Raw genomic sequence first — 15,607 nt, forward strand, 5'->3', positions numbered from 1 at the left:
GTGCCAAATCAACAAAAAATAATGTTTCTGTTATCAGCATCACTTTTTATAACATATTTTTCTTATTTAGATTTCTTTTCTCTCCACAAAAGGACAAAGCAGCTGCTTTTCTACCGGTATGTTCTTGATGCTACACACTGTCAACATGGACAGTGGCAGACTCAAATTTGAAACTTGGCTTCATTCAGATATATAAAGATCTTGCTTCCAACTACTCCATCTGTGTACACAAGTGACTTGTGCCACTACAGCTGGAGAGGAGGGCATTATTTTTAACCCCTGCTCTCCTTGCTGATTTATTTTAATTAAAACAATTTTATCATGCCTTTCCTCAAAAGACTTCAAGGTGGCTTACACTCAAAACAATACAATTCCCACTTCAGTGGGCAAAAGTGACAGTTTTTAAAGCAATAAAACAAGCATTACAGTAATCCAACTTGAACTCAGTGGCTGCATTTACACATAACACTAAGCCATGGTTTGCTTTAAGACCAGTGCTTTTAATGGCAGTACACACTGGTACACAGCACTGGCATCTCCCTCCCCCCCCCCGGGCAAATCAGAGCCTGGGAAGCTTCTGCCCAGATTAGGGAGGGAGGCATGATGCTCTGGCAGGGTCCAAGAGCCCTTCCTTGCATGGTGAGTACCAGCACCCTTTCTCTAGAGGGGAAAAAACACTCATTTAACCATGGTGTGTGCAAGAAACCATGAGTCATCTCGCAAATGAACGAACCTAGAAAGCTGCCTTATACATTGCCAGACTGCTAGGTCCATCTCCAGAGCTTCGAACAGAAACCTTTCCCAGGCCTTCATGGAGATGCCAGAGCTTGAAGCAAAGTGTAGGAGAATTTCCTCATTTTATTTCATCTCTGAATCCATTTTTTGCAGTTAGAGCTGAAAATCTGTGTATGAGCTTTACTAAGCCTTTTTTAATAGAACAAACAGGCTGTTTTAAGTATGTGCAAGCCTCTGTTCTCTTACAGTTCCTAGAAAAACTGAAAGGAATTGAACATAAGAAGATAAGTTATGACGATGGAGAACAATACACTAGGAGATTGGCCAAGCATCATAATTACACTAACTCTTAGGTTTAAGAAGAGAACAAAAATATGAACATAGAGAACTGAAAGCAGACACTGCAGACCACTAATACACAGAGCAATTCGAAGACAATGTAGACAGACACTGATCTCTGAATAGTTTACTATGAAGACAGTGTTGTAATTGTGTACTTATGATGGGATAGATTGCCGTAACTGTCCGATTGGTCAAATGGTAATCACCTATGTAGTTGGATGTGTATAAAAGATGATGCTTCCCTCTGATTTTTTTAAGTAGGCTGACTATGTACATTTGTATGATTAAAGGTCTAATTCTTTGCTTAAAGCCAGTGTTTATTGATGTTCTCTTGGGAAACCTCAAGTAGGATGAATCCTTTACAAATTTCTTCAACAAAAGCAGATGCTCTACTATTGAATTATGACCCTTTTCCCATGCCTTTCTTAAGAAAGGCACACATGTGCTTTCAGATCACCAACAGAAGCTTAGTTGGTACAGCTTGGTGAGCATCTGGGTGGAGTAATCAAGGAAACCATGGTTAAGCAGGAATGTTGAGTTCAGATATAATACCAAACCATATTTAAAACAAGACATCATTTATAATAAAACCATGTTTTCTGACCATGATTTGGTCAGAAAAACCATGGTTAGTCTGCTGGCTGCAAACCAGGTCAGTGTCATGGATCCTAAATTGCTCTTCCATTTGTATCAGGAGCAGGGAGATCCACTATCTCCTACTCCATCTGCAAGCCCCTGCAACATACTGCACTACAGTGGTATGTACCTCGGTTTAAGAACAGTCCTGTTTAAGAACGATTTGGTTTACGAACTCCACAAAAGCAGAAAGTGTCCCAGTTTGAGAACTTTACCTCAGTCTAAGAACGGAATCCGAATGGTGAAAGGGCACAGGCGGAGGGAGGCCTCATTAGGGAAAGCGCACCTCAGTTTAAGAACGGTTTCAGTTTAAGAACAGACTTCCAGAACGGATTAAGTTCGTAAACCAAGGTACCACTGTACACTCCAAAGGATCCCTTAACTCACAAAAGCAGGTCTGTACAGAGGCAGGAGGTCTTTTAGAGAACATACAAAGCCCTGAACAACTCAGGACCGGCTTAACAAGATTTTCCACATGGCCCAGTAGTTTATTGGCAGGCAGTGCAGTTTCTTCAGCATAGGAAACCACTGAAATCCTGCTTCAGCATAAGCTACCAGTTACTGTCACCACTGAATCATTATTTCAGGCGGGTTTTTCCTAAAGGTTTTCATGCTTCTCAACTTTCAAAGCTTTCAAATTTGATATCCCATTTCAAATGCTCATCATACTGTACCAGGAAGCATTTTTAAACACAGATTGGCAATGCTAACATCTTTACAATAAATGGAGCTTAAAAAGAGGAGGTAGAGCCTGCAAGAGTGAATGTGGTAAAGGTAAAAACAAGAGCTCAAAACCTGTGCAAGTCATGAAGTGTTCCAACTAATTGCAAGTTAAAGAATTTTTAAGAGCCTACACACAATTCCTAGCTCTCAACTTTTGCTTTTATCATCTTCATACACTCAGCTCTAATCATCCTTTTCAGTTCTTGTTTGTACCCAAAATAAACTAACAGAGTAGTCAACGTAATGACATCAAATGCAATGCACATTTTTGTGGTCTCCAAAAGACAAACACAAGTGCCATGTATGAAAAGTATAAAGGAACCAGAAGATGGAAAGCGGCAAAAGATAAAATATGCATTTACGCATAAATTCTTTACACAGGTGAGATAAGGCCTTTATAGTCAAACTGGGGGTGTTTTAACACATAAATTACTACATTTCACAGAAACTGCAGCAGGTTTTCTATTTCATATCAATCCCTAAAGTATAATCGTTATGAATATAAGTGAAACATGTACCCTCACATCTGTTTTATTTGCTCTAAATTCTATTCTCGGGCACTTTCAAGACAAAATCAATGTTACAGCTAATATACACTACAGAAAAGCAAATCTTCCTTTCTAACTGGTAACAATAACTTTTATTAACTTTGGAAATAAAATTAGTAACGATTCCCGAAATTGATTTTGATAATTCAAGTGCATACACTAAAACATCATTCTGCTGCTTGAGACTTCAGAGAAGAGTCACTCTCTGTTGAACGGAAGAGCAACCTCCATAAATTATTAGACCAAAACGGGAAGATTCATAAATTGTAAAGAGGTAGCTTTTATTTGAGGCATCTACCAATTCAGTGCATTTATTTCTTGCTTCATGGAACACTGGGATATTCCCAGGGAACTTCTTTCTAAGTTCATGGTTCCACAATCTGAGGCGGAGTTCATAGAAATATAAGCAGATCACATAACATACATCTCTCATGGCTTTTTAGTATGGAGTACCTTATTACTGTACTATTCATACACATTTTCATAACAGATGTTTACAAAGGGGACCTGGAGAACTAGCTATTAAGCTAGGGCAAGAGATAATATTTTTTGGCAAAAATACTTTAATTTCCATTTGACAAACACTTCCAATGAAGTGATATGCAGACTGAAGGAAAAGTAGGCAATTATTTAGAAATCCGTTTTTCCTAGGATTGGCATTTTATTTTAAAACAAAACAAAGAATGTGTAAGTGATTTGTCAACATACCCTAATTTCAGCTGGCAGTTGCTCCTGCCCTTGTTTGTAGCTTTACAGAAACTTCTGTGGATTGTCCTGCCCAGAGGGTATGATTCAAAGGGGGGTGGAGTGGAACTGCCTTTGATGTGTCTGGGACTTAGCCATGGGTCAATAGTGATCCTGGTTATGTTATGCTTGTTATACCCTCTGCCTAGAATACTGTCAAAAATTTTACCCAAGAACATATCCCTCTTCAGCCTTTGAGAGGGCACTCTCTTGTTGGGAAGGAAAAAAACAAGCAGTCCACAAAGGCTGCAGCAGAGGGAGAGAAGGGAAGCAGGGCCATTCTACCAGCTCTGCGGAAGGACCAGGCAACGACCAGTCACATTTGCCTCTTCGTCAACAGTCACCTAGCTCCAGACATTACATCAGGCTTCAGAAGACAGAAAATGAAAATGAAAGCTCCATTGACTTTACTGTAAGACCAGCTCCTTTTGGGTTCTTCTCTTTTTCCATGACAGGTCATCAGTCTAAGGACTTTGTACATTTAAGAACTGGTGCCTAGCATTTCTCATCCTCCCTCCCCATCCCTTTTCTCTTTTGTGTCCTGTCTTTTCATAAATTTTAAGGCAAGAACTAGCTTGATTTTTTTTTTGTTCGGGAAACCCTTTCTGGCTGAAGAGCAGGCTAAAAATGTGGTAAATAAATTCATTAAATAAACCATAGCTGCCAACTCCCGGATTGAAAAATCCGGGATCAGCAGCGGCGTGGCACCGGAAGCCGCTTCTACGCATGTCCAGACATGCGCAGAAGCGACTTCCGGTGCCAGGCTGCCCGTGTCTGCATGTCTGGGCACCAGAAATCGCTTCTGTGCATGTCCAGAAGCTGGGACATGGCCGCCGGCAGGAGCTGCATTCCAAATTGGGGGGATTTACGGGATATAAATCCATTCGGGATAACAGCGGGGAAACGTTAACGAAATACGGGGTTTTCCCGCGAAAAACGGGAGACTTGGCAGCTATGAAATGAACAGAGGGGTGCTGGCAGCTTACAACACCCTGAAGCATTTTGTCAAAAACCTGTATAAAACGGGCTAATACAAACCATGCAGGTGTGCAATTCCATGATAATATTGGCATGAAGTAGTAAGCGTCCTTGTAATATTAACCAACAGTCACAGTGACTGAGGTGGATACACCATAATGATGTCTGGGTGATCACTTGGTGCACATAGTTTGATGAAGTTTGGTGGTCTAGAAGTGAGCATCAAGACTGGAACACTGAGGAATGAGAGATGACTACAAAAACACCTCTCTCACACATACACATATACAGGAGGGACTGCTGCTGGCTGGATTCAGTGGCACCAACCCTTGCCAAGCTGTACTGGCCAAAATTACAAGGAAATGGCTGTGTTACGGGAAAAGAGGCATTCACATATTTTGCCAACTTTATTTTCTGAATGATTTGCTGAGGCACAAAGACAACTGAGGGGAAAGAAGCCAGCAGTACCAGTGGTGAGGTAGCAACTTCACAGCTGCCCCAAACAGATCCCTCTTTTGCGACAAAATACTACAGTGGTACCTCTACTTAAGAATTTAATGCGTTCCGAACGCACATTTGTAAGTAGAAAAAAATTGTAAGTCGAATCCCATAGGAATGCATTGGGAGAAAAAATTCGCAAGTAGAAGCAACCCTATCTAAAAATTCGTAAGTAGAAAAAACCCTATCTAAACCGCATCCAAGATGGTGGACGGAGCTCTATTCGTAAGTAGAAACATTTTTAAGTAGAGGTACCACTGTATATGGCTTTCCCACTCTGGTCTCTTCAAACTTGGTATCTCTTAAACATTTTAGATTATCTGACCACTGAGGTTCTAACATGTTATTTGTCAGAGTTTATAAGTACAAATGAAATAGCCTTGTCAGTAATGATGTAATAAAGCTGACTGAAGTCTCTGTTGCTCTGCAGTGACGATCCTCTGCAAGGAAAAGTTGAAAGCAGAACATAACATGCCCAGCATAGCAAATTTGCACTACCAACCACCACAAATCTGCCAGTGAAAGAGAACGCTGGGTCACAAAGCAAGCGACCTGAAAACTCAGCATTATGCAAAATCTGAACTACATGTATTCAGAAGGCATCCAAATTATTTGAAGTTTCACACCATAGTGACCTCACTGGGGTGAAATTACCTTCCTTGAATTATGCAGGCAGCTCATAATATTGCAGTGTATTTTCGATGCTCTATAAAATGAATTAGATGCTTTAATTTAACATATTACACAGGCAAATGTCATAGGTTTGGTTTGGTCAGGGTGAAGGGGGCCAAAAGTCAATACCAGTGTGCTGAACAAACTCTGACTTAAAATATATGTAGAAAAAACAACCAGAGTAACAAAAACCTAACCTTAATAGCTTTCCCTGCTGAATGAAGGCAAAGCAGTAGACCTTTATTCAGTAGGACAGTCGAAGCTTCCACAGCAACACCAAACACCAGGCTCATGTTCACTGTCCTACTGAATAAAGGTCTACTGTATTTTAATCTGTATTTTAATACTGTATTTTAATCTGTATTTTAATTAATTGTTTTTATGTTTTATTGTGGTTCTGTTGGTGTCAGCCGCCCTGAGCCCGGTTTTTGACTGGGGAGGGCGGGGTATAAATAAAAATTTATTATTATTATTATTTATTATTATTACTGCTTCAGGAGATTTTTACAATACACCCATTAAAAATGTGTGTCTGACCTACCCTCAGGCTTACACCAAAAGGCTATTTCCAAGAAGGCTATTTCACTATGCAATGCAAAGCTGACCCGCAAAGCAGCATTCTCATCCAATGTACACAGTTTACAGCTGTTTATGGTAGCAATGCTATACCCTCCGACAGGTTTATTTGTGTAACAGTTTATGTTTTCATTATGTTCTGTGATCTGCTACGTGGAACTTGTGTTTAAGAGGATCCTACTGTATATAAGGTGTATACTAAGATTTCCAACAGTTTAACTACAAAAAAAAGATGTGCTGCCTGAGAAGGGTTCTACCTGCAGCTATTGTATTTACTCTTTCATAGACACCCCAATTATAATTTATAATGCTATTATTTCCCACATTAAACTGAAAAGGTAGAGAAAAATGGGAATCAATGCTCTTTTAAAATTTCTGGCTTAAATATTATTTCTGATTTAAATAAAGTACTCCTGGCTGAACAGGCAGCTTTATAAAATATACCTCTTAGTATTTCTGCGCAGTATGTTCCTTTATTATCAATGGACTGACTATATTGAAAAATATAAACAGGACTCTGGCTTGCAGAAGGGAAGGGTCACAGATCTCATAGCTCATTAGCAGAGTAAATGCTATGCAAACATAAAGGTCACAATTTCTAAAGGCTCTGTTTCTATCATCTCCAGTTAAAGGATCTCCAGTAATTGCTATAGGAAGAATCTCATTTCAAGCCCATGAGAGCTGCTGTTAGAAAACTAGATGGGTAAGTGGCCTGACTCAGTAGAACACAGGTGGGGGTGGGGGGAGTAATAAGAAGAGGTGTGACTCGGTGGCATCCCATTCCATGTAGGACTGGAAAATGTTCATCTTTAAATCCTAAACAGCTGCTGCCATAGAGATGCTGAAATTGATGGACCAGTGGCCTAAGAGTGGCTTATGTTCCTAAAGGCAAGGGGAAACTGTTTCAGGGAAGGGCTAGAGCCGGAAGCAAGGGACATGTTTTGGATGTGAAAGGTGCCATGTTCAGTCCTTGGTATCTTCAGGTAAAGCTGGGGGAAAGCCCTGTCTGAAATCTTGGAAAACCACTACCTGTCAGTGTAGCAGGTAAGATCTTTTCAGATGTCGGACCAACCTTTAGCTCAAACAAGCATTTGGAGATGCACTTCATAACTTTACGCCATTTGTTTTTATGATGGCTGTGTTACAGGTGTGACCCACCTTACCTTGGTCTGCCACCCAATAATGGGCCCAACCCTCCAGCAAAGTAGCCAAACACCCACCACATGTTTCATCATCAACATTAGGGAACAGGTAAAATCATAGAACTTCTGAATGAGTAAAGTATAAGGTGGCTGAGGGTTATCTGTTCGTTCCAACTAGAAAAATTACCTTGCCACTGCTTGAAGTGGCAGCTTAGCTCACCTCAGCAGCTAATTTAATAATAATAATAATAATAATAATAATAATAATAATAATAATAATAATAATAAACAATTATTATTTATACCCCGCCCATCTGGCTGGGTTTCCCCAGCCACTCTGGGCGGCTTCCAACAGAAAAATGAAATAAAATAACCTATTAAACATTAAACGCCTCCCTAAACAGGGCTGCCTTCAGATGTCTTCTAAAAATCTGGTAGCTGTATTTCTCTTTGACATCTGATGGGAGGGCGTTCCACAGGGCGGGCACCACCACCGAGAAGGCCCTCTGCCTGGTTCCCTGCAACTTGGCTTCTCGCAACGAGGGAACCGCCAGAAGGCCCTTGGTACTGGACCTCCGTGTCCGGGCAGAACGATGGGGGTGGAGACGCTCCTTCAGGTATACTGGTCATTAAAACTTTTCATTGTTGTTCCATATAGTTTTTGAATTATTTTTAAGGTAATTCATTCCATTCTGAGATTTTTTAAAAATATGGTTTTATTAAATCTGTTATGAAATTGTTTTAAAGTTTCCAAGTTAAGATTTTTATATTTTAAGACACTTAGGGGCTTTTTTGTCTTGACAGGCAATTGATAAATAACTTTATAAAAAAAATTAATGGTTTGTGCTGGTCAACAAAGCTTGCTCATGTCCACTGTGAAATGAAAGACCTAATGAAAATACAGCACTATGGCCTGATTCAAGTACAGTCATGCTGTGCTACATCACCTATGTGTTCAATTCATGAGAAATTAGTACTTCAAAAGACACACACTTTTATTCCCAACCACTTCTATGGCACCTAACTCCAATTCCACAATGTAAACATTAAACATTTGAGGAAGATTAAGAGTTAGTCTCTGTTAAGCCCATTCCATGCTGCAACAAAGACGGCATTTTTATCAGTTTTTTTAGCATGCAGAGCACCTGGACTAGAAGACAGACAAGAGATCTGCCTTCGATCTTAGAAGAAATATGCCACAACGTATTTCAACCTGCAACATTCATCTACTGGAATGCCAAACTGTGAGCTGAAATATTTGCCTTTGTAATCTTATTATCTGTAGCAAATTCTGTTGTCTGCTTCTAATTTATGAGCAGTGATAGAAAAGGCTAAAATACAGAAGCAACAAGTTAAATCCAAGGGGTAAAATATCTAAATGAATCATGCCTGCAACCAAAAGTCTACAAGCCATCTTCCAGTTGTTCACAAGCAGGTTAATGTGCAGTCTATGGGTGGGTTCACCTAATTGTCCCTGTATGAAGAACCCTACTGCTGAAAACACATTGGGAATTTTATAATTGCATGGGGAAAGTTTTCCACCACCTTTCCCCCTTGATTTCACCATTCAGCACAGAATTCTTGACTAAGAATGCATCTATAAATAGTTAAGATTACACACATTTAATATTGCAAACATTTGCAGCAATTTATTGGTTCACCATAGGCATCTGTTTGGCCTCTGTAAGAAAAATAATACTGGATTAGAAGAGCCTATTGTCCGATCCAGCAGGGCTTTTCTTACATTCCTCTATTATGCATTTCTGTTTAATCAGTCCAATGTTTCTCGGTGACACAATTATTTATTCCCCCTCAGAATCTGCATTTCCAGATCTTCAGCGTGGTTTTTGACAGGTTCGCTTCCAGAACCCTTGAACCAGTAGTGAAGGCTACAGATGTCCCACCAATACAAAAGAAGCATCACCTGCAAACTCCTATCTGAAGTACCTACCTATCCACCTCGTGCTCCTACCACAGCACACTACATCACAACATTGTACTCAGTAAAGTGGTTATCCACAATGATCACAAACTCTTTACATCACGGTTTCATGGAACAAGGACTTCCCAAATCTGGTCTGGATTCATTTGTCAAGCATAAAAATTAACAGTGTGTTACCACCTTGAGAATGCTGTTGAAATCAGTAGAAATAGTAAACCGAAACTATGCCAAAACTTCCTTTGCAAGTCCTCCACAGACATCATTACCAACTCCAAGGTGAGAAGGGATTACAAATTAGAATGAAGCTAGCTAAAGAAATAAGGGGATTTAAATGAATAACTTTCCCTAACTAACTTGCAAATTAAAAGCTACCTAAAGAAATAATGCCTAAGAGATAAATTTCCAGGACTAGCGATGACACAACATAATTCTCACAGATAGCATTAAATTAGTCCAAATGGGTAATAGATTTTTTTAAAAATGAAGCACAGACCAGTTCACCTCAACAGTTCAGCGTAGATACTACAGTTTTAAATTGTTATTTAATATGCACATTTAGCAGATTAATAAATAATGCTAATAAGAGACTGTTGGGATTTTAATGCTGCTATTTGCTGAATGGTTTGTTTTACTTGATTATTTTAATTTAACTTTTATTTCTTATCTTTTTCTATTTAAGGATGCTACAATCTATCCTCAGCAACTTATTGAAACAAAACCACATTTCCAACTGGCCCAGCTACAGAATACCAGTCCAAATTCGGCATTCCTGGAATATTTTCAAGATATATTTGGAAAGAAAGTTCTTACGTTTTTCTTAATGAGGTCAATAGCCAGCTATAGGAAGATAGCCCTCCAAAGCATTCTCCCTATATCAGTTTGGAATTATTTCCCTAACATCTCCCTCTTATACTCTGAAGCAGCAGGACAATCATCCATCAGAGACACACAACTCAATTCACACTGGGCCACTTTGATGTCCATATTGCATCACTACATCAACAGCATTTTTACTATAATTTTAACTCAATGTTTTCATTTTCTCTGAATGTGCCATAGTATGCTCTCTTCACTCCTTGAACAGCCAAATATCTCCCCGAATGCTGCAACCCCACATTTTCCCCAGCAATTCGCTAAGTCAGTGTTTCTCAACCAGTGTGCCTCCAGATGTTTTGGGACTACAACTCCCATCATCCCTAGCTAGCAAGACCAGTGGTCAGGAATTATGGGAGTTGTAGTCCCAAAACATCTGGAGGCACACTGGTTGAGAAACACTGCGCTAAGTGACCAAGTCTCAGGTGCAAGCAATGACAGTTTGCAGCAGGCTGGGGAAACTGGTACCAACACCACAACCTATTTTTAAATCTAGGAAGAGAAGGATCAGGGCCACCAAGAGGAATGTTCAGGGGCTACCCATGCTAGCAGCAGTCCCAGACTCTTAGCTTTCACTTAAAAAAAAAAAAAAGATAAGCCAATTGGTCGTTTCTAAAGAAAGGTATGAAACAAAATATGGAGACCAGGGCGGAGAAAAATCAATGGTGTTTTTTTTTATAAAAAAAAAATTAATTCAGATTTTTTTTTTAAATCAGATTTTTTCAATTTAAATCGGATTTTTAAAATAAAATGCTTCTGGAATAAAAATCTTTCTAAAAATAGTCTTCTATTTAAGTTACGTTATAGGCCAGGGGTCAGCAAACTTTTTCAGCCATGGGCCAGTCTACCGTCCCTCAGACCATGTGGTGGGCGGGACTATATTTGGGGGAGGGGGGGAATGAACGAATTCCTATGCCCCACAAATAACCCAGAGATGCATTTTAAATAAAAGCATACATTCTACTCATGTAAAAACACCAGGCAGGTCCTACAAATAACCCAGAGATACAATTAAAATAAAAGGACACATTCTACTCATGTAAAAACACGCTGATTCCTGGACCGTCTGAGGGCCGGATTGAGAAGGCGATTGGGCCGCATCCTAAGGTAGGCCTTAGGTTGCCTACCCCTGTTATAGGCCAAAGGCTATTCATCAGGAATTAAGGATTTGTTTTAAGTTTTTCATGTGTGCTAAAACTCAGTCTAAGTTTTTTTGTTTAAAATGTTTAACCACATCAGTTAACAAACATGGATAAATATGCTATAATGTTATTGTTTTTGTTAAAGAAATTGCTTAAGTGGTTGTTAGGGAAAAGTTGTCCAAATATAAACAGTTAACAAAGCCACTACTGGTTTGCTTGTCCTCACTATGCTGTTATTTATTAATGAACACTAACCATAAAACAAAACTGTAACATACAAAATGAATCAGCAGATACAACCATAAAAAACTAAGCACCCTGTAGCTGCTTAGTTTAAATTCCTGTAGACTACCCTAACACAAGGATATATTTTGTTTATCAAGATTAGCAAAATGTTCTGTGTGTATACATTTTGCTGAGAGTTGTGAAACTGCACACATTTGTTGCTTATTGTTCTAGATTTGTCTTGTGACTTTTCTCCCAGGAATTCAAAGCTGTGTACATTGTGTTCTTCCCACTTTTATCTTCACAACTCTATTTACTGGATGCTCTTGCTGGAAATAGGAGGAGCGTATTTCTGACAACACTGCTTTCCCACTGCAGTATCTTGAAGACTTTCTTGGGGTGTTTTGGGAAATCCTCTGGAATAACATGATAGGTGGCGAAAATCTATTCCTTTCCGTCCTTAACTGAGAACATCCATTGGCTCTCCACCCCTTTTTTATTCACAGAAGTGACACTTTGGATGTAGAACACTACATTTTATGAGGATTCTCTAAGTCAGCCTTTCTCAACTTTGGCTCCCCAGATGTTGTTAGGCTACCACTCCCATCATTCCTGACCACTGGTCTACTAGCCAAGAATGATAGGAGTTGTAGTCCTACAACATCCAGGGCCCAAAGTTGAGAAAGACTGCTGTAGATATGCAGAAAAAACTAGTAACAATAAAATGCAAAACATTATTCTCTTGTATTTCTACAGTTAAGGTAGAGATGCATTCTACCTGAGGGGGCTGGGAGCTGATCTGGATATAAGTAAAAGTTAAATGCAATTATTGGGAGAGTGCATTATTGTTAGTACTAAAAATACTAATTTAATTAATGGCATTGACTTCAAAATGTTACAATGGACAATCTAGATATTTCAGTTGTGAATGTTTGTTTGTTTAAGCTTGACAGAAGTGGACAAGATCAACTCTATCTCCTTGGAACATTTTACGAATTTTCAACAGGATACAAATTATATTACAAACAAAATGCAAGAACAATCCTTTCCTTCCAAATCCATTTTTACACACTCTCAATTTGCCAGATAACTTTTTCATCAACTGCAACTTTTTTTTGCTTGTTCTTTTTTCAAGATGCCTGATTTGAAAGGTTGCAAAACCCTTTATTTGCCATTTTTGAAAAGCCAACTGAAATGATAGGTTTGCAATTAACAAAAAACTGCAGTTGTACCCGCTCTTTATACACCATATGATGCACACTTATACCCACCTGACTGCAGCAAACCTCCTCACAGCTCCTTTGCAAGCTGAAGTTGTAGGTCCTTTTCACACTGATCAGACCCATTCAGGTGGTACCCTACAGAACACAAAAATGGATAATCATAATCTCAGTAAATACTGAAAAGCTTCCCCAAAATATCAATGCCGGTATATGCTTTCAAGTCCACAGGATGATACTAAGAATGTCTGCTTCAGTCCCCTATGCATAACTGGTGCATGTCTGCCAAACAAACTGTAATAAGAGTGTTCTTTATGGCTAAAAGATGCCACATTCTTTCTGAGATGCCTCCAAAACGCTAGGATTATAGGTGGGGAGAGAATTAGAGAAGCACAACTTGGAAACTAGCCTAACTAATTTGTGCCAACAGGGCTCTCATTTGAGCAAACACTACTGGAATTGAAAGCAGCTTCGGGGCAATTATTTCTTTTTTCTGGAGTCCATGGGTTTGCCTAGGACACAGAATGAGGACTTAAGTGCCACAATAGATACAACCTCAAACTTCCCAAACCTGAAAGACCTGCAGTTCTGTTTTATTATTTATTCATACTTATATCCCATTCTTCTTCTCAATGGCAGTGTGGGGCAGGTAACAATACGGCACAATAAGCGACAACATTAACAAAATAGCAGTGTCAGCAAGGAGCTTGATTACATTCCTTGGTAACAAAAAGGTCTTCACCTTGTGCAAAAATGAGAACAACGTGGAGGAAACCTGCTGCCCATCAGAAGCATTGAACTACAATTCAAATCAGCAGCAGCCAGCACAATAGTAGTCCAGAACATCTGGAGGGCACGAGGTTAATAGAATCATAGATTTGGCAAAAGCTGTTTTATTATAAATTATGGTTCAATGTGAAGAAGTGATGTGCTGGTGCACAGTGCTCAGAAGTTCCTGAACCACTCCTCCCCCCTGCTACTGCCACACCACAGAGGGAACAAACCAGAGGCTGGCTTCATGTTATGTGCAAACCAGGGCTCATTATTTGTTTCCCTCAACCAAACTAAGAGGTAGGAGCAACTCAGGACTTTTCCAGCAATGTGTACCAACATGTTACTCATTCACAATAAAGTAAAACATAGTTCACTGTTGCATGGAAATCAATATATTGTACCTCAAAGCTAATGCAACCTTGTCTTCTACCTATATTCAAAATAGACAGGGTTTGCAGAACAGTAACACACCTATTTGATTTATTACACAGATTTAATCAGGAATACGATGGGTGCATACTAACTTCTCAGTCTTGAAAACACAACCTCAAAACCAAGTATTTCCTGATATTATCCATTTGTTCAATTTACAGCCCCAAATTATAGAAAGCTTTCTTGGTAAGTCTTTGCATGGTTTAAACCGTACCTCCATGAGTGGCACATTAATTCTTACAAGGTCAATTATTACCTGCATTTGTGATCTTGAATCTGTACCAACAGGAGCTCATATCAAACTCACAATTTCTTATGTTTATTGTCAATGGGGAAAATCAGACCCAAAATTAACATCAAGAATTCCTAGCAGCATTTTCAGTAGCTTTTGTTCTCATTCATTTCTGCTAGATATACTGCAAGTCCAAAGGTCTTGTATTTTCAGGGGCCCCACTAATTAAAGCACAAACATTTGATGGTATGAAGGTAAAAGTTAAGAAAGGTCAACATTTCTTTCCTTCCTATTCATTTTTCCCTGCTGCAACAGGATGGTAGCTGCAGCCTCCCACTAAAAACTGGGAATGATCATGCACTTTTAACTGACATTTGAGAATACCTGGTGGCTAATGGTAAAATGCTAGTTTATGAGCTGAAGACAATGTTATCTATTGGAGGGCAATGTTCCCCTTAGGCAGAAACACTGACATGCCAAGGAATACCTTATGCCTCTCCAGGTTTCCCAAAACAAGAACATTCTGAAAGCCGTTAAAATGCACAAAAGCCCATTTTTACAAACAATAATCATACAACAGTCAAATTAAGCAGAAATTCAGGACACAATTGTAAAGCATGAAAAGTGCTCCTCACCTTCTCAACTCAGTGGGTGATCTCATTTACTGAGAAAGATTCCAACATTTGATAGTTTAAAAGCAAGAATAAGCAAAAGCACTTGTAAAATTCCTACACCTTTGTTTCCTCACAAAGAAATGGGAATGTCAGCCTAGGCAGCATAACATTTAGTCTGGCATACAGACTTTAAAATAACTTTATTAAGATCTGGGCGGGTAGAGATGATATATTTTGAATTTCTAATTTTTGTGACTTTTTTAAAAAAAGAAGCATGGATGCATCTCAAGCAAAAGATTTGTATTGTACTGTATAAGCATCCTGAATGTATTATACTGTATAAGCACCCTGAATGTCTACAGAGAACCCAAAATATTAAATATACCCTTTGCTAATGAACCTATAATTTTATCTATGTGGTGCAAATTTCAACATCGGTTTAGCAGAACATTATTTAGCATAATCTGCCTGTTAAACTCAAATAAAAAGAAGAGGAAAGGCTTACAGTCATACCTCGGTTTAAATCCGCTGTGGTTGGGTACTTTCGGTTTAAGTACTT

The 15,607-nt window shown here is 39.1% G+C and overlaps 1 protein-coding gene across 8 annotated transcripts in view; it reads right to left on the reverse strand.

Moving 5' to 3' along the window:
• Positions 1-15,607, reverse strand: part of PTPRF (protein tyrosine phosphatase receptor type F) — a 480,822-nt gene that overhangs the window by 397,332 nt on the left and 67,883 nt on the right. For 7 of the 8 annotated variants that reach the window (XM_035122098.3, XM_035122099.3, XM_035122095.3 and 4 more), the window contains one exon: positions 13,048-13,134. The exons of the other annotated variant lie outside the window; for it this stretch is intronic. The gene's annotated coding sequence lies outside the window, so the exon portion shown is untranslated. The remainder of the gene's footprint in view (positions 1-13,047; positions 13,135-15,607) is intronic. 8 annotated transcript variants of the gene reach the window in all.

The sequence above is a fragment of the Zootoca vivipara genome, chromosome 7, assembly GCF_965207765.1.
Source record: "Zootoca vivipara chromosome 7, rZooViv2.hap1.1, whole genome shotgun sequence".
NCBI classification, from domain to species: domain Eukaryota; kingdom Metazoa; phylum Chordata; class Lepidosauria; order Squamata; family Lacertidae; genus Zootoca; species Zootoca vivipara.